This window comes from Ochotona princeps, chromosome 4, assembly GCF_030435755.1.
Source record: "Ochotona princeps isolate mOchPri1 chromosome 4, mOchPri1.hap1, whole genome shotgun sequence".
NCBI classification, from domain to species: domain Eukaryota; kingdom Metazoa; phylum Chordata; class Mammalia; order Lagomorpha; family Ochotonidae; genus Ochotona; species Ochotona princeps.
In genome coordinates this window covers 79,768,474-79,788,463 of record NC_080835.1, presented here as the reverse complement: position 1 = coordinate 79,788,463, position 19,990 = coordinate 79,768,474, and positions in this window count along the sequence as shown.

The window sequence follows — 19,990 nt, the reverse complement described above, 5'->3', positions numbered from 1 at the left end:
GGATTTCAAATTTGTTTTGTTTATTTGAAAGGTAGAGTTACAGAGAGAGAGAGGAAGGTATAAAGAGATCTTCCATCTTCGGTTCACTTCCCAAAATGTCCGTAACAGCTGGAGTAGTCTGAAGCCAGGGGCTTCTTTTGGGTGTTCCATGTGAATGCAGGGTCCCAAACACTTAGGCTGTCTGCTGCTGCTTTCCCAAGCACATTAATTGGTTGTTGGAACAGAAATAGAGCAACCAGGACGCTGACCAAGCCTACATGGGATGCTGGGATGTTGATACAACAGGTGGCAGTTTTATTTCCTAGGTCTCAGTGCTAGTTCTGGAATTTCCTGTTTTCAAAGGTTCAGTATTATTCCATTGCGTATGCGTACTGCTCTTCCTTTCTCTTTATCTCCCTCTCTCTCCCTTCCTTCCTTTTCTTTCCCCTTTTCAAAAAAAATGTGAGGTATATATAAAGTGAATAAATTTCACAGTAGACTATAAACATCCTGATACATTCTGCACATCAAGATACTCCTTCCTGACCAGATTCCCCACCCTCTCACCTCTTTCCTTATTCCTTTTGTTTTTAAATTTTTAAAATGGAGTATTTTCACTTTTCCATCCCAAGCTTAACACTTCCTTTAATACTTCAACCCATAACAAGTATAAAGAAAAATTCCCACTGTTCCTCAAGAATGTAAACAAAGGCTGTGAACAATAATCAGACCCTGCAAGGTCAGTCTTGCTTTAGAGATTAGCTTTGTTTGTACTCTTTGTGTTAGTTACCTCGCATTAGGGAAAACACAAACTATTTGTCCTGTTTGGGACTGGCTTACTTCGCCAAATATAATGGTTTCCAAATGCATTCATTCTGCTGCAAAAGTCAGGATTTCATTCTTTTTTGTGGCTTATTAGGATTTGTTGCAATACCTTGCAATACGTGAGGATTACATTTCTTCCTATGAAGTTTTTAAATGAAGGGAAGGAAGATTGCTTTACCAGATAGCCTAACATATTATTCCATAAAAGCCCAGGATAAATGTACCTATTTTTTCTTCTGAACCAGGATTATACCGGAGAAACAGCCTAACTGAAGGGTAATGTAGTCCACAGTGCCATTAAAATTTTGAGCCATACTGTGCCCTTTATCTGACTGCAGGTTAGTGAATCAACACTGTGATTATGTCTGTTTTTCTCTATAGCATGCTACATCAACAATATCAAAATGTGGAATCCTTTGGGTCTTATGCATTTGGAGATTTTTTACTTCTTAGTTAAAAGTAGTAAGAGCTACTGCCACTCTTATAATATTTGTTATTTTTGGCTCTGATATGCAGACAAAATTAGCTTTCTGCGTCTTTCTGACTGAGGACTGGATTGTGGATCAGGTACACCTTATGTGCCAAATCTACTCTGGAATATTTGCAGGGGGTGATATTTAAGCTTAGTAAGTGATACCATAGCCTCATTGTTGTTCCTTTTCTTACTACTTAAATATGTACTCCGTTACATATTTGAGCAGATAAGATAGATATAAAGAATGGAAATAAATAATTACCGTGTGATTGAGCAATCACACCATTGGATGTTCATCCAAAGGACATGAAGTCACAGCAAAGATATTCTTGTTCTGCCGTGTTCATTGGAATACTCTTCACAATAGCCAAGATATAAAATCAGCCAAAGCGTCCATCAACAGATAAATGCATAAAGAAAATGTAGCATATATACACAGCAGGATATTGTCCAGCTGTGGATAATTGTGAAGTTTGTCATTTGTAGTGAATTGGAAGGAGTTAGATTTTAGACATAGGAAGACAAGCACCATATGCTGTCCCTCAACTGCAGTAGGTAAAAAAACCCTGTAACGTGAACATAGAATGGTAATTACTAGTGACTGAGAGGATTGTGGGGGTTTAGGGAGTCTAGCTAGTGGGTGCCAAGTCAGAGTTGGATCTGGGGAATGTTTGTTTACTTAAATTGCAAAGTCAGATATACAGAGAGGAGGAAAGACTGAGAGGAAGATCTTCCATCTGATGATTCACTCTCCAAGTGACCTCAACAGCCAGAGCTGTGCCAATCAGAAACCAGGAGGCAGTGAATTCTTCCAGGTCTCCCACGTGGATGCAGGGTCCCAAGGCCTTGAATCGACTGCCTTCTCAAGCCACAAACAGGGAGTTACATGGGAAGGAGGGCTGCCGGGATTAGAACCAGGGCCCATATGGGATCCTGGCGTTTGCAAGGCAAGGACTTTAGCCACCAGGCCACTGCGCTTGGCCCCCAAGGAATGTTTTCAGTGTTACACACAATTTAGTTCACAGAATATATTGTTTGAACAAATCAAAGAAAGAGGTTCTAAGCTTCCCCTTATAAGTAATGTCAAAGGGGAAATACTGATGCCTTGATTTGAGTGGCATGCATTGTAAACATGTACTGAACTGTCACAATGTAGTACAAAATGAAAGACTAACTTATGAAACAAAGCAGAGTTTTAGATCTGGAAGTGAGTTCATTGGTTTCCTTATGCATGCTAATGAAAATATTCTGATGTCAACTTTAGAAGAACTCTAATGCACTGTCCATCATTATCTGTACAGTTAGCACAGTAACCCTCTGGTATCTCTGAAGCCCATTCTCTCCCCAGATGACTCCTTTGTTAAAAAAAAAGAAAGATGCTAAATTTATCACCAGAATTGCTGATACGAAATTACATTTTAATGAGTTTTAGTTAATGCCTATGCAATTACTATGTCAAGTGAGTTATAAGGCTTTATGTCTTTTTTAAAAAAAACCCTTAGATGGTTATTTAAGGATTATTTCTTAGGTTAAAGCATGATCTGACTGTCTGGTGCTATATGACTGTTCCTATGTCTGTCCAGAGCAGAACATACTAAGCCTGATCTCCTATATCCAAGTGCCTAGCAATTAGTTTCAAGCTGTGCCCGATGTGGTAGTCTAGTGCCTAAAACCCTTGCCTTGAATGCCTGGGATCCTATATGGGCACTGGTTCTAATTCCAACAGCTCTCCTTCCCATTTAGCTCCTTGCTTGTGTCCTGGGAAGGCAGTCAAGCATGACCTAAAGAGCCAGGCTTGAGGCCCACAAGTGTTATAGCCCTAGCTCACATGAGGCCCACAGGAGTTATAGTCCTGCCTGGTCTGGTCTGCCCCCATCCCAACTCATGTTCTCCAGTGGGAGCAGTGTTCTAGCAGGGGGGTCCTCCACATTCCCCCTACCAGCTTTACCCCTTCCCTCTCTGGCTCCTACATGTGCTGGTTGGGCACTGCAGTCCAGTCTGGCATGGCCTGCCTTGTCTCAGTTTTTGCCAGGAGGTGCTATAGCCTGGCCTGGCCTGGCCCACCTCCAATTCCAGCTGATGAAACCTTTTTAAAAATATGTTAAAGAAAGTAATTATTGAAAGAGATTGTATTTTTAAATATTTATTTTTATTGGAAAGTTAGATTTACAGAGGAGAGACAAAAGAGCCTATTCCCACTGATTCACTCCCCATGTGGCCACAATGTCTGGAGCAGAGCTGATGTGAAACCAGGAGCCAGGAACTGCTTCTGGGTCTTTCATGTGGGTGCAGAATTCAAAGGCTTTGGGCCATCTTCTACCTGTTTCCCAGGACACAAGCATGGAACTGGATGGGAAGTGGAGCAGCCAGGACTTAAACTGGCACCCATATGGTATTCTGGTACCTGCAAGGCTAGGATTTAGCTATTGTGACAGACCCAGAATATTTAGCTATAGAATATTTTGAATGTTTGAGTTTTAATCTTAATTCCTATATTAGCCTATGATGTTTAACAAAACACTTAATCTTCTGGTGCATTTCCACATTTCCAAGGATCTTGTTTACTTACCCACCTTAAAGTATTGAGTAGTGGTCCTGGCACAATAGCCTAGTGGCTAAAGTCCTCGCCTTGCATGTGCCAGGGTCCCATATGGGCGCCGTTCCCATCCAGCAATCTGCTTGAGGCCTGGGAAGGCAGTTGAGGATGGCCCAAGCCTTGGGGCCTTGCACCTGTGTGGGAGACCTGAAAGAGGCTCCTGGCTTTGGATCAGCTCATCTCCAGCCATTGCAGTCACTTGAGGAGTGAATCATCAGACAGAGTATCTTCCTCTCTGTATCTCTTTCTCTCGGAATATCTGGCTTTCCAATAAAAATAAATGAATCTTTTTAAAAAATGTGTTCACTAGTTCAAGGTCAAAATACCTTAATACAATATGAGGTTAAAGTTTTTTTATAGTGTGATTTTTTTTAGTAATAAGGTAAAAGGAAATAAAATGATGGTACCCAAAGACAGGTTAAATAGAAAACATTGACCTAAAATAGCTCTGACTGAATAATGCTACAGTTCAAATTACAATGGCAGTCATAGCACAAAGCATATGCATATTATTGGTAGTCAGATGCTGTTCTTGACATCCAGCCTGGATTATAGATCCTCTCAAGAAACTTAGTGGGAGATGTCATGTGTGACATTGAAGTTATGGATGAGCATGTGTGCTCTACACTCTTGTACATCTTGAGTTTATATAACTAGGTTGTGTTTTTTAGATTTATTTTATTTTCATTACAAAATCAGATATACAAAGAGGAGAGACAGAGAGGAAGATCTTCCATCCAATGATTCACTCCCCAAGTAAGCCGCAACGGCCGGTTCTGCACCGATCTGAAGCCAGGAGCCTGGAACTTCTTCCAGGTCTCCCATGCGGGTGCAGGTTCCCAAGGCTTTGGGCTGTCCCCAACTGCTTTCCCAGGCCACAAGCAGGGAGCTGAATGGAAAATTGAGCTGCCGGGATTAGAACCGGCGCCCATATGGGATCCTGGCACATTCAAGGCGAGGACTTCAGCCACTAGGCCATGCCACTGGGTCCTATATAATTAGGTTGTTAAAGTTACAGTCTTCATTGGTGGTTCTTTGTTCCAGATAAGTCTACCTACCTACCTACCTAGCCTTTGCTGCTTTCACCTGGTGAATAGAAATTCTAGTAACATTAGATGGCCATGAAACATTCCCTTTCTTGGACACAGCGTCTCCTCTTTCTTACAACTCCATTCTCTATATATCCCAATTCTGCTATTTCTGGGCAAGTTATGATAGATAAGGTACAACTGCATATATACATGTATATACATATATATGTATGTATTTGAGTACTGTGACTTTTAAAGATTTTTGATGATGTTTACATATTTGATTAGGGTAGGAAGGGTTGTGGGTTAGGGGTGATGGGTGAGACCGTTGTTTCTACGTTTTCTTTTTCTTTCTTTCTATATCTGGGAAAGGGGGAAATGAGGTGACAATTTGCACCCAGCCTCCCAATTGACTTATTACCCAGGGATAGAGAATGGCCACCTGATGCCATCACAGAGTCCTGGGTTAGGAGCACACTGTAAGGGCTCTGCTTATGTGGTTTTGATAATTCTGAAATGCTGTTGATCTCACCAATCCAAGGGTGAAGAAATCCTTCCAAGACCTATTGTCTGACAGGTATTTACTGACAAATATTTGCTGACAATATTTGACTGGGGTAGTTGATCAATTTGTTCTGCTCTCCTTTCTCTGCTGTGGTACCAGTTTTCCTCTGTAGGTACCAATGAACTGCCATATCCTCTATGTGCTTCTGGGTATGCCATCCACTGTTCCATCTAAACCACTGAGAAGGCCCAGCTCTGACATATGCACTCCATGGTCAGACCACAGATTCTGTTATTCTCCCCGTGGTTGGAGTTCTGAATCCAGGGGTTCAGTTGGAGTATCCCCAAAGAAACCTTGTCTAATGTGATCCAAGACCTGACTCTCATGTGTGCTTGACAATACAGGGCCTGGCTCATTGTATCACACATATCAGCCAATGCACACATTGGTAGTTGCAGTTGCTGGGTCAGTTTTGTCTCCATCCCTGTCTCCTACACTAATCAGTGGATGCTGCAGCCCAGCCTGATCTTGCCCACCACACCCTTTACCCTCATGTACGTGAGCGGGAGCTGTAGCCTAGTTGGAGTGACTCCCAATAATCTCCACTGGGCCTGCCCCCAGTCCTTGTTCCTGTGCTTGCCATTCTATACAGTATATGAGTCCAGTCTGCTCCACATCCCATTCAGCTGTTGTTCACGTCATTAGGCATTGAAGCCTCAACCCAACCTGAACCCAACCGATCTCACTCATGATGGCAGGTGCCACCACCAGTCTAGCAAGGCCTACCCCCAGACCTGGTTCTCATGCTCACCAGTAAGAGTTGCAACTCATCAGAGAGTTGCCCACAGTTTCCCTACTGGGCGTACTCCCAGTCCCAGATCTTGCACTCTCCAGGTGGTTTTGCAGTCTAGCTTGGCAAGATTTACCCCCATTCCCAGTACTTCTTTTCTGATGCTACAACAAAGCTCAACCAACCACACCCACTCTTCTTAATGCATGCACCAGTGGGTATAGTCAGCCCAGCCTGGCTCTTCCCTTAACTCCATTTCAGGTGTTGTAGCCTTGCCCAGCCTGGTCTGCCCCATCCCAGCTCTCGCCCTTGTCAATGGGGGCAGTGGCTAATCAATCTAGCCCATTACTGAGCTTGCACCCCGCTTCCTCCCAGGGCCTCACATGTGCTAGTGGGTGCTGTGGCCCAGTCTGATATGACCCACCTCACGTTGGCATTTGCCAACAGGTGCTGTAACCTGGCCTGGCCCAGCCTATCCAGCTTTCCCCACTTCCCACACGCTCCTTCCCTTTTCCCTAATCAAGCCACAATTCATGTGCCCAGGAGCACATTTGTTCCCCAACCAAGCCTTCCAAAGCCTAGCGGGTGGCCAACTACCAGGGTTCCAAGCTCCTGGCATTTTTGTTGACCTGGGACCTTACCCCTCCATACACCCAAAATCTAGTCCCTTTCAAAGTTTCCCAGGGTTGGTCCTCCAGCGCATCATGCCAGCATGCTAACTTGGGGCTCTCTCTTCCCCTGTCCCCACCTTCCCCAGGGCCAAGCATGTGGGGAAATCCCTGGGCTTGCTCTGCCTGCTTGGACATGAACCCTCAGATCCCTGCACACCCCTGTCAGAGCTAAACCCTTACTCCCACAAACCCACACCCCCAGGCCTCCAGGAGATGGCTGCCCACCTTAGCTGACAGTGCGGGAATGGCGGCAGCACTGCCCTGGCTGGGTTGGCATGGGTGTAATTGCATATATAGTAATGGAAAGAGACTGCATTCCTTCTTCATAAAATTAGGAGTAAGGGAATTTTCTCCCACCACTTGCATTCAGCATTGTCCTAGATACTTTGCACAAGGCAATAAGGAAAGTATATGAAGTTAGAGTTAGCCATATTGGAAAGGACCAAGCAATATTGCCTTTGTTTGAAGGTGACATTATAGTATGTGGAAAAGTTTGATAAAATCACCAAAATGTTCTCAAAGTAATGGAAGAGGTCTGAGAGATTTTGAAATATGAGATCAAGATACAGAAACCAAGTGTGTTTCTATTTACTAACAATAAGCTGCACTGTGTTAACTATGAAGGTACAAATTTACAGATTGAAGTCTACTGAAATTAATGTTTGTGAAAATATGCCATTAAGAGAGTGTAAATAAAAACCACAGAGTGGGTGAATATGTTTGCTCTTCATATTGAGTTATTATCTCAAATAACTATAAAACTGCCAAATGCTATATGGAAAAAAAAAGAAGGTAAAGACTAGGAGTTGGCAAGAATGACAAAAATTAATGCACACATATTTTGCTACTGGGAATATAAATTCATGTTTGTACTTTGAAAATCTGTTCCAAAATATGAAATGCATAATCATTGTGCAGGAATTCTCATCTAAAACATAGCTAACGGAAAAGTGTTTTCGTCTATCAAAAGACATGGACACTTAATGTTCATAGCCCTACTGAAAGTCTTAAAGTGGCATCTACCCAAATATAATTACACAAAGGAAGAAAAACAATGATGATAATGAAGTACATTACCTCCTGTAGGATAATGGGTCTCACACAAAAATGCTGAATATAGCAGGACAAACCAATGTATACATCAAACAGGGAAAATGAAGCTACTACGTCTTTACCCTGTAATTATTCACTTGGGAGATTCAGCAATCTGATTGGATTAATTCAGCTTCTGAAAGCTCAGCTGTCTATAAAATTAAGATACACACATATTCCTATATGTAATTTCTGATTCAAAAATTTAAAGTGATAAAACCAGTATTTCAACACAACAAATTCTGAGGCAATAATTTGTTGCCAACAAACTTGAAGTACAGAAGTTAAGTGAGTTATTTACAAAGAAGATGACTCCTGATAGAAGAATGGAAATACAGGAAGTTTAATGATATAAGGTTAGAAAAAATTTTTATTCATATAGGACATTGAGGAAAATATAAAAGCAAGCTGAGAATATTAACACATTTTGTTATGTCATTCCTTTATAATGTCAGTAGAAGAAAATTTCCTTGATACCTTCCTGTCTTTCACCTTTGAGTGTGTGATGTTTGCTCCTCACAGCAGTTTAATTTTAAACTTAGGTTAGCATATGGTCGGAAGTTCTTCTTGTTTAAAGCATTTACTGGCGAAATCCCTGCAGCTTGGATCATTCTGTACCGGAAAATATTGACATTCCGAAGACAATAGCCAAAGGTGACCCCATTGTTATAGCTTTTTCTGTGCTTGGTAAGCACTTGTTGCCTCAGGCACAATAGCTGGGGAGCACCTAAATGTTTCTTTGCTGATGGAGTTTAGCAACAATTCACCACACTCTGCTGATTTTGTAAATTGCTGATTGTTCTGCTATTAATCTAGGTAGTACTCTACAGTCTCATGAAATGGTCACTTTTGATAGTAGTGAATACAACTACCAGTGGTTTTGGTAATTAGATTTTATCAGTAAATGAAACATTGTGCAGATTTCTGACCTCTCACTTCAGAATAGGTAGTAGCAGATTTCCATTTGGTATTTATTGCCATGAAAACCAAGTCTAGGCTAATTTCTGTGTTTCAGAAATGCTCATTGGTCTCTGGGCTTTGAGGTAAGGCTTTTTGCCAGATTGTGTAACTGTCTATTATTTTTTTCTGTTAATACTTGTGTAGTACAGGCACATATGTTGTGTGTTCATGTCTTCACTTGAAGTAGTATTTACTTTGGTATGAATTCATTTCTAAGATCACAATATGGATTAGTTCTACTTTGGTCAGTCCCATGTGGTCAGGTTGCCTGCTTGTATTTATGCACGTGTGTGACTTTTGAAGAAATAATAAGGATGAATGGAGCCTGCTATTCCCTCCTTGCAAGCTGTAAAATCTCATGCTTGGGTACATATTCTGGGAAACTTTGTTATTTTTCGCTCTGATTGGTTCTGATTTTGTATGTGTGTATGTACTTACACCTGCAAGATGTATGGTTCACTGTATCCTTGAGTTCTGTGCCCACAGATTCACCTAAATGCAGAATGAAAATGCTTGGAAAGTAGAAATTCTAAATGTTCCAAGAATTTGTCATAAACTGAGCACATTGCTGAATCTGTGTGAATGGAATGATGGTAGGCACTCCCTACTGCTTTAGTCTCTTTAGCAATTGTTTGAACATTCTTCACTGTGTATCTAATTCATCTACTATATAGTTGTATGTATAGACTTTTGTTTCTTTTCATTAATCACTAAACCACACAAGTTAATTACTATTTATCTTTTTAAAGGCATTATACATAATCCAGTGATGATTTAAAACAAGAAGAAATGTGTGTAGGTTATGTGCAAGAGGCATATAAGGGACTTCAGTATCAGTGAGTTTTGATGTTCACTTTGGTGTCCTAAAAGTGGTCCCATGTGGGCACTTAGATACAACTGTGTGTGTGTGTCCATGTGCATTTACATAGCTAATTTATGTGACAAGTTAATTAAGAAAAATATCTTTTTACAAGATTTATTTATTTTTTTGCAAAGTCAGATATATAGAGAGGAGGAGAAAGAGAGGAAGATCTTCTGTCTGATGATTCACTCCCCAAGTGACTGCAATGGCTGAAGCTGAGCTGATCCAAAGCCAGGAGCCAGGAACCTCCTCTGGGTCTCCCACATGGATGCAGGGTCCCAAGGCCTTGGACTGTCCTTGATTGCTTTCCCAGGCCACAAGCAGGGAGCTAGATGGGAAGTGGAGCTGCGAGGATTAGCACTGGCACCCGTATGGGATTCTGGCCTGTTCAAGGCGAGGACTACAGCCACAAGACTAATGCACTGGGACCAGAAAAATGTCTTTGATACAGTTACAATTGTATTACTTATTTTTTCCTTGAGCTAGTAGAATAAATATATTCCAGATTAACCTCTGTTATTATCTTTCACTTACATTGTATCAAATAGGAAAATGCAAATTATATTTACAATACTGCAGCACTATTTATTTAAATGATCCTTTCAGGTAATGGAAGCTTGTACTTCAGATTGAAGCTAGGTCTTTTTAAAAACTACCAGAACAAAAGAAAGTTGTAAGCCATACTGCCTATGCATTTGTGTAAATTGTACCCTCTACAATGTGATAGAGAATTTCTAGCATGCTACAGATTGAAGCATTTGTCTTGTCCTCTGAATTGACTGGGCTGCTGAATATGGAGCCTACTGCCAGTAATCCTCAGTTGGCTGATTGTAGAATAACAACTGTTTGCTTTGGAATATGATGACAATTGTAACATGAAAGGTTGAAGTAATAACAAGTATCTTATAAATATTGTATGGAGAGTAGAAAAGACAAGTGTGCCTCTCTAGAAGCATCCCTGCAGGAAAGTTGTTAATTTATGTGAAGTTGACCAGGCCACAGGTGCCAAGATGTTTCTGGGTTTCTGGATACATCTGTGGGAGTGTTTCTGTTCTCCTCAAAGAGGATGGGCATCATCTAATCAATACATTAAAGGCCTGAGTGGGCTAAAGATGTGGAGGAAGAGACAGTTTGTTGTCTTTCAACCTGAATGCATGTGCTTGGATACTGGTCATGTCTTGCCTTTAAACCCAGGTTGAAACTTACACTAACAGCTCTTCTGGTTCCCAGGGCTTGAATACGAAGAAGAATCACAAATGTTCTGTGTCTTCAGATTTCTCACTGCAGTATAAGGAACTTCTCAGCTTTCATAACCACATGAACTAGTTTTTAATGTTCTTCTCTCTGTCATGTATCTATAGGTACATCTTGTTGATTTTCTCTTCTAGAAAACATGAAATCAACTTTGCAGTATTCTTTGCTTTCTCCTTTTCACTTCTGGCCTGTTTTTTAGTGGGTTTTGTCCAAGCCTTGATCAAGAAATTGTTATTCTCTTTCTCTCTCTCAACAGAAAGATCCATTCTGAATGTTTCAAATTCTGCACCTTTGCTTTCCCTCTGTATCATCTCCTTGTTATTCTCTACTTTTGCATCTCAGAGTGTCCTTATTCTTCCTTGTAACTGCTGTGTTATGCCACTTAACAAACAACAGCATCTGGTTTTTTGAAAGATTAAACAAAATAGACACCCCGCTGGCCCGACTGACAAAGAAAAAACAAGAGAAAGCAAGAATTGACAGCATCAAAGATGAAAAAGGCAACATAACAGACACTGCAACCATTAAGAACATAATCAGAAATTACTACAAAGCACTATACTCCAACAAATCAGAAGACCACCAAGAAATGGAAAAGTTCTTAGACTTATACAACCTGCCAAAACTTAGCCCAGAGGCAACAAACGACCTGAACAAACCCATAACTGAAACAGAGATTGAATCAGTGATTAAAGACCTCCCAACAAAGAAAAGCCCAGGCCCAGACGGCTTCACTACAGAATTCTACAAAACATTCCGAACAGAACTGACCCCAATCCTCTACAAACCCTTCAGTACAATAGAAAAAGAGGCAACTCTTCCAAACTCATTCTATGAAGCCAACGTCACCTTAATCCCCAAACCCGACACCCAACTGAGAAGGAAAACTACAGAACTATTTCTCTGATGAACATCGACGCTAAGATTCTCAACAAAATCCTAGCCAATAGAATTAAAAAAATCATCCGACAGATCATTCATCCAGATCAAGTAGGATTCATCCCTGGAATGCAGGGATGGTTCAGCATCCGGAATCCATAAATGTGATACACCACATCCAAAAACTGAAAAACAAGAACCACATGATAGTATCAATAGACGCAGAAAAAGCTTTCGAAAAAATCCAACACAATTTCCTGCTAAAAACCCTAACCAAGGTAGGCATAGATGGAAAAATCCACAACATAATCAAAGCAATATATGAAAAACCCAACGCCAGCATCATACTGAATGGAGAAAAACTGGAACCCTTCCCACTGAAATCTGGAACAAGACAAGGATGTCCGCTTTCTCCGCTGCTGTTCAACATAGTCCTAGAGGTACTCACTGAGGCCATAAGACAAGAAAAAGAAATCAAAGGAATCCAAATGGGAATCGAAGAAGTCAAGCTTCCACTATACGCAGATGACATGATTCTTTATGTAGAAGAGCCAAGAGACTCAATACAGACACTGCTAGATCTTATATGAGAGTTTGGTAGAGTGGCAGGATACAAAATTAATGAACAAAAATCAACAGCCATAATGTATGCAAATAGCCCAAAGATGGAAAAAGACCTAACCAGCAAGATACTGTTCAAAATAACAGAGAAAAGTATGAAGTATCTGGGAATAAACCTAACCAAAAATGTAGGAGACCAATTTGAAGAAAACTACAAACTGCTTAAAAAAGAAATTGAACAAGACCTCAAAAGATGGAATAGCATCCCATGCTCCTGGTTAGGTAAAATCAATATCATTAAAATGTCTATACTGCCAAAAGCAATATATACATTCAACGCAATCCCAATCAAATTGCCCAAAACATTGTTCACAGATCTGGAAACAATGATTCAAAGGTTCATCTGGAAACACAAAAAACCACGAATAGCTAGAACCATTCTCAAGAACAGGAAGTTAGCAGGGGAATCACAGTCCCAGACCTCTGGACATACTATAGGGCAGTGGTTATCAAAACAGCCTGGTACTGGCAAAAAATAGAGAGGAAGATCAATGGAGCAGAATAGAAACACCAGATGGGAAACCACACAAATACAGCCAAATAATCTTTGACAAAAAGACAAACGACAATCCAGGCAAATGGGAAGGTCTGTTCAATAAATGCTGTTGGGACAACTGGTTGATAGCCTGCAGAAACAAAAAAATAGATCCACATCTCTCACCATACACTAAGATCAAATCTAAATGGATAACAGATCTAAACCTACATCCAGAAACCTTCAAACTTTTGGAAGAAAATGTCGGAAATACTCTACAAGATCTAGGGGTAGGTCCTGACTTCCTGAAAAGGACACCAAAAGCATTAGCAATCAAAATCAGAATAAACAAATGGGACCTCATCAAACTAAGAAGCCTTCTGTACAGCGAAGGAAACAATCAACAAAGTAAAAAAGCAACCCACAGAATGGGAGAAGATCTTTGCGCACTACATAGGTGACAGAGGGCTAATTTCCAGAATATACAAAGAACTACAAAACAACCAAAATGTCAAAACAAACAAGCGACTCAAGAAATGGGCATGGGAAATGGGCAAACACTTCACAAAAGAACAAACCCAAATGGCAAATAAACATATGAAAAAATGCTCAAGTTTCCTGGCAATAAGGGAAATCCAAATTAAAACATCAATGAGGTACCACCTAACACCAGTAAGACTGGCCCACATGAATAAAAGCACCAACAACACATGTTGGCGAGGTTGTGGGGAAAAGGGAACCCTACTCCACTGCTGGTGGGGCTGCAGGCTGGTACAGCCTCTATGGAAATCAATATGGAGAACATTCAAACAACTCAAAATCGACATACCGTATGATCCAGCAATAGCACTCCTAGGAATATATCCAAAACACCTGTTCTATGAGAAACCAACATGCTCCCCTATGCTCATAGCAGCACAATCAGTAATTGCAAAAACATGGAAGCAACCAAAATGCCCATCAACAGAGGATTGGATAAGAAAGCTATGGTTCATCTACTCCATGGAATACTACTCAGCTATTAAAAAAAACAAAATGCAGTTCTTTGTGGCCAAATGGGCCAAACTGGAAACCATAATGCTAAGGGAAATGAGCCAATCCCAAAAGGTCAGATACCACATGATTGCATTAATTTAAGAGGATATGATAAAACATATCCTCTTATGTAAAACATGTTATTTTATGTATATTATATTATATGTTGTGTATAAACTAAAACTGAATTGACAATGAGGTGATCACAGAAGATGGTTAAGAAATTGCAATTGTTTTTAACATATTGGTTACTCAATACTGTAACTATTAGTTACACAACGAAGTTAATTGTTGCTGAAGGTATGTTGGAGCCTTTAATTTATCCGGTTGATAATCTGATGGCTCTGCCCTCGGACCGGACAAGGTCTCCCCAGGAAGCTGAGGAACTAGTCTGGACTATAAGATGTTGGACTCTGTTTAGTTTATGCTTGCAAAGAGGGAATCTCAACTGTATTTGATCAGGGGATATGTAGCAAGGTGGAATATTCCACATGGGGGGAGGGCGGGAGGAGGGGTGGGGTGATTCCCAGTTCCAACGAAACTGTATCACATAATAGAATGTAATCAATGAATAAAAAAAAAAATTTAAAAAACCACAACAACATCTTATATTAAATATTACATGAGCATATATTATTGGGTATTAGCATTAAATGCAAATAGCAATAAACATCTTGCTCACTCTCATATAATTTATATATCATATATATTAATATATGTAATTTAATATATAATTTTAATCAATGTTTTAATATCTAATCATTTTTCTCATTTGGAAGCATATGTATTATATTTGCATATGAAATGCAGCTGTAAGAGTGACCAATGCATTGGTACTCAAGGATGCCTTGAGGACCTGGTGCGATAGCGTAATGGTTAAGGTCCTTGCCTTGAACGCGCCGGGATATCATATGGGTGCCGGTTCTAATCCCTGTGGCCCCGCTTCACATCCAGCTCCCTGCTTGTAGCCTGGGAAAGCAGTCAAGGACGGCCCAAAGCTTTGGGACCCTGCACCCGTGTGGGAGACCCGGATTGGCTCAGCTCTGGCCGTTGTGGTCACTTGGGGAGTGAATCATCGGACGGACGATCCTTCTCTCTGTCTCACCTCTCTGTATATCTGACTTTCCAATAAAAATAAATAAATCTTTAAAAAAAAAAAACAGAATGCCCTGAGAGTCAGAAGAGATAAATCAGATATAAAAAGATGAAAATTTTAGAAATCACTTACAGTATGCACAAAGGTGCTAAAACTGCCTGTACAGTTATAGAATGAGAAATAAAAATTCAGAGCCTCAGTTGAATATTTGGTATTGGCAAGGTAAAATGCTAATGCGCTGTAGCAGTCTTGGTCTATGATTGTGGATATAGTGATAGGAACAAACTCCAGAATGAAGAAGATGATATTATCCTTCACCTTAGCCTAGAGATAGAGACTTGCTATGACCTGTGCAATGGAAAAGGTCAAGGATTCGAAGGACCGGGAAATGAACCAGTAATGGCCTCGATAAAGAGGTAGAAATACTTTGCACAAATACATGTTGTGACAGGAGTCTCCCTTTCAGATAATAGAATTTGTCTGTTAAAGATTAAACACTGTAGCAGACTTTGACAAATCAGAAAATGAAACATTTTGGGAGGCACAGGTATACCAAGGAGACTTTACTTCCTTCCAGAAAATCAGTTATTTATTCTGGGAGAATTCCAGGCTAAAGTTGGATCATGGGAGGGTATGGCTTCTAAGACTTGCATACCATAAAATTCCAAGATTCCGTAATTTCTTACTTGTTAGGAAAAATAGAAGAAAATTCTTTCTGTATCCATTTATTCAAACAAAAGTCGGAACAACTCAGTGTTCTCATTGGTATATGCTACCAGGTATTGGTATATAATGATGAACATATGGTCTTCACCAGCAGAAGGAATAGATACAAATGTATAATTCTAACATTCTGTGATCAGACCTATGTTTGAAGGACTTAAGAATTAATATGGGAAGAAAATGTCATATATATTTTGCTTGAGTTATTTAGGTTGTCTTAGTTGAGTGATGTTTGAACATGGTTTTCAGTGAACTGGAATATACTAGCATTGTGAAAGGTCTATACATTTTGAGCCATTACGTGAACACTTGTGTGAAGTTATACAGTAGGATCTCATTACTAGTTCAGACATTTAAAATTATTATGCATTCCTCTTATGAAAGAAACACATGTTTATTTTAGGAAATTCAGTAAATCCAATACATAAAATGTCAATATATATGTGTTATATACATTTATAGTTTTATATACTTTTATATATTATAAAAGTGCAAAATAACATATAATACCATTCTGAAGAAGTAACTTTCAATGATATTTAGGATGCTGCAACAGAAAGTAACATGACTTTGCAAGTGAAGTCGCAGCTTTAAGAGTGTAACTGACAAGGTTTTAAAGCAGCAATAGCAATCAGAAACCCGTAGAGTAAGGAATCATCAAGCAATTGAAGAACTGCAGGCAGAATTTCAAGGTTGGAGACACAAAGTGCAGACACACTGAAACGCACAAGCTTATTTCTTTAAATGTTGGCAGGGAATGCTAGTGGTTGGGATATTTGAGAAAACAACCTTAAAGGAATCCATTTGGTGAAATAGGCAGGAAACTAAACATGCAGGCTCCTTGCAGGTGATGCCTACCAGCTTTGCATTGCCTGTTTTCTACGGGACTGAGAAAACACAAGAGGATTTTTTTGAAGCAGGAGAAACATGATCTGATTTCATTTTTGAATGATGACTAGCTGCTGTGTGGAGAACGGGTTTGTATCGCGTAGGGGCTTGAGTGTAAGCAGAAACTGATGGCAAGCTATTGCAGAAGTCCTGACCAGAGCTGAGGCTAGCTCAAGTTTGGGTTCCCTTCCTTTATTATTATTTCTTTCAAATATAAAATAGAACTTTGTGAATCCATGTCGGGTGGGAGGAAAACATGTAAGAAAGGATAACAAATCATTTTATGTGACAAAAATATTGCATCTATTGATTATTTTCATATGTAGTGTAATTATTTTAAATTCTATTCCATGTGGTTCTCATTGCAGAATGTGAATGCACAAATAGTATTCTTATGAAATACTGAGTGAGATGATCCTATCTATTGTGAAAAATATAGCTGGCATAGGTATGTTCTTTTCGATATTTGTAGTCAATATTTTTTACCCAGGCTGGGCAAAAGAGGACAGCTTTATTTTACCCTGAAGATGCTACTACCAAGACATTATTTTAGTAATTTTTTGAGTGAGTAAGCCATTTCTTTTCTGTTTTTTAATTTTTGTTTTAATTTTTTATTAATAAAAAAGGAACAAGTTTCATGTATTGAACAGCTAAAATTCTAGGTAGATAAATATCATGTCCTCCCTCCACATTTCCTCACATGATTATCTCTCCTCCTTTCCTTTTTTCTTTCTTTAATTCTTGCAACTACATGATTTTAGTTCGTTCGAATCCCAGGTTTCAGGCACGCTAGTCGTATTATGCAAGTAAAAGATATAAAGACCATCTTTCTTAAACAAGAGCTTAAAAACAACAATTGAATCACAAGATTTTTATTTCATTTCTACAGACTCTTTATATTCTAATTAATCACTACACATCAGAGAAACACGATATTCATCTTTTTGGATCTGACTTATATCATTCAGCATCACAGTTTTCAGTTGAATCTATTTTTCCACATAAGACAGGATTGCAATGTTTTTTTTGACAGCTGAATAATATTCTGTATTGTTTCTACATTTTCTTCATCGTTGTTAAGAACAATGTGTTGACATGAACTGAGGTACAATAAATATGGGATACAAATAAATATTTCATATAATGGTTTCATTTCCTTTTATTCTGTAGAAAATTAAGAAAATAATGATAGAATGTAAGAATGATCACTGGTAGAAGGAGACTTTCTCAAAATAATCATAGCAATACATCCCAAACCTGGCATGATGTATTTTTTTCTAACTTTGCATAAACTTCTTAAAAAATTTTAATTATTTATGAAACAGCTTGAAAGGTTCTGGGATTTCCTCTTTCCTCCTCATCAGGTGCTCCCCCACCCCGATTTCTTCTATTTTTTAAAACTCCTTAATTTAATCATACAGTTCCATGGGCTCTGGGATTTCCCAACCCCTGCCTCAAGTTCCCACCCCCACTGTTTCCCCTACATTATTACAACAGTACAGTCCTTCAAAAATGGCCAGAAGTCCATCATTCTGCTACTTAAATGTATCCTGACACTGTTGGTATGGAGAATGACAGAGTTTAGCACCCTATTGTCAAGATATATTTAATAGTTTCATTGGGAATTTATCTTTGGTTTGGAAACAGAGATGCATACTGCATGGTATCTTCATATCTCAATGGGACAGTCTGTATTATACAGTTCTTCTAGATGATTACATATACATGCATGTTTACCTATTTATTGACCTTGTATTTTGCATGAAGTTTGCTTTATATCAGAGCGAGATATGGTATTTGTCCTTTTTGGGTTGGCTTGTTTCACTGATCATAATGGTCTCTAGTTGGGAACTTTTGGTTGCAAATGGTAGCATTTTTTCTTTTTAGTTGCTGAGTAGTAATTTCATAGAGTATATATACCACAATTTATCTGCTCATCTTTTGACGGGCATCTGGGTTGTTTCCATGTCTTTGTATTGTAGATTTTTCTACTGTAAATACAGGATTACAGATTCCTTTCTTTGTCTTATGCAGAAATTTTATATATCATATTTTCTATTTCTGGGAAGAATAATGTTGGGATTTTGATTTGGATCATGTTGAATCTGTATATTACTTATGACAATACAGACATGATGATATTGATCCTGCTGATCCAGGAACATGATGGCTTTATCCATCTTTTAATGTCTGCTTTGAACATTATGAGGTGTCCTTCAGCTCTTTCAATGTTTTTTCACATTGAAGTTTATACCATCTGATATATGGATGGATATACTTTACTTTCTATTAGCCTGGAATTTTTTTTTCCATCCTTTCACATTCAGTTTCTGCATATCTTTGTTAGTGAGATGTGTGTCCTGGAGACGAGATTTTTTAAAATTTATTTATTTTTATTGGAAATCCAGATATACAGAGAGGAGGAGAGATAGAAAGATCTTTCATCTGATGATTCACTACCCAAGTGGTTGCAACAGCCAGAGCTGAGCTGATCGGAAGCCAGGAGCTTTCTATGTCTCCGATGTGGTGCAGAGTCCCAAGACTTTGGGCCATCATCTGCTGCTTTCCCAGGCCACAAGCAGGGAGCTGGATGGGAAGCAAGACAGTGGGGATACAAACTGGTACTCATACAGGATCCCAGCGTGTGTAAGGCAAGGACCTTAACCACTAGACTGCTGCACTGAGCCCCAGGTTTTAGTTGTTGATCCATCTGCTCATCTATGACATTTGATTGATGAGCTTAAGCCATTTACATTCAAGGATAATATCAATAGGTAGTAATTTTGTCATGTTATTTGAGCAATGGATTAGTTCTTTGTTTGATTTAGTCTTTTGCTATTTCATTTGGATGTTCTCCACGCTTGTCTTTGATTTGGGCTGGTGCTATTCCTTTTCTCTGTCAATAGAACAGCTTTAAGTCTCATCTGTAGGGTAGGTCTAGAAGAGGAGAATTCTTTGAGCTTTTACTTACTGTGTTAGAATTTTCTTTCATTTTAAAAGACAAAGGAAAGCTTTGCTGGGTTTGTTATTCTGGGCTGAAAATTTTTTCCTTTTTTCCCTCTTTTTCTTTTGTTTTACTTTTACTTCTTTTTCTTGTTATAATTTTATGACTGTTTATGAAGAACTAAACTATAGTAATGATATAAGGGAACTCAGTGATGGGGGACAAGGGAATTAGGGTGGGGACAAGGGAATTTTTTTCCCCTTTGAAAGTCTGGACTATGTCACTCCAT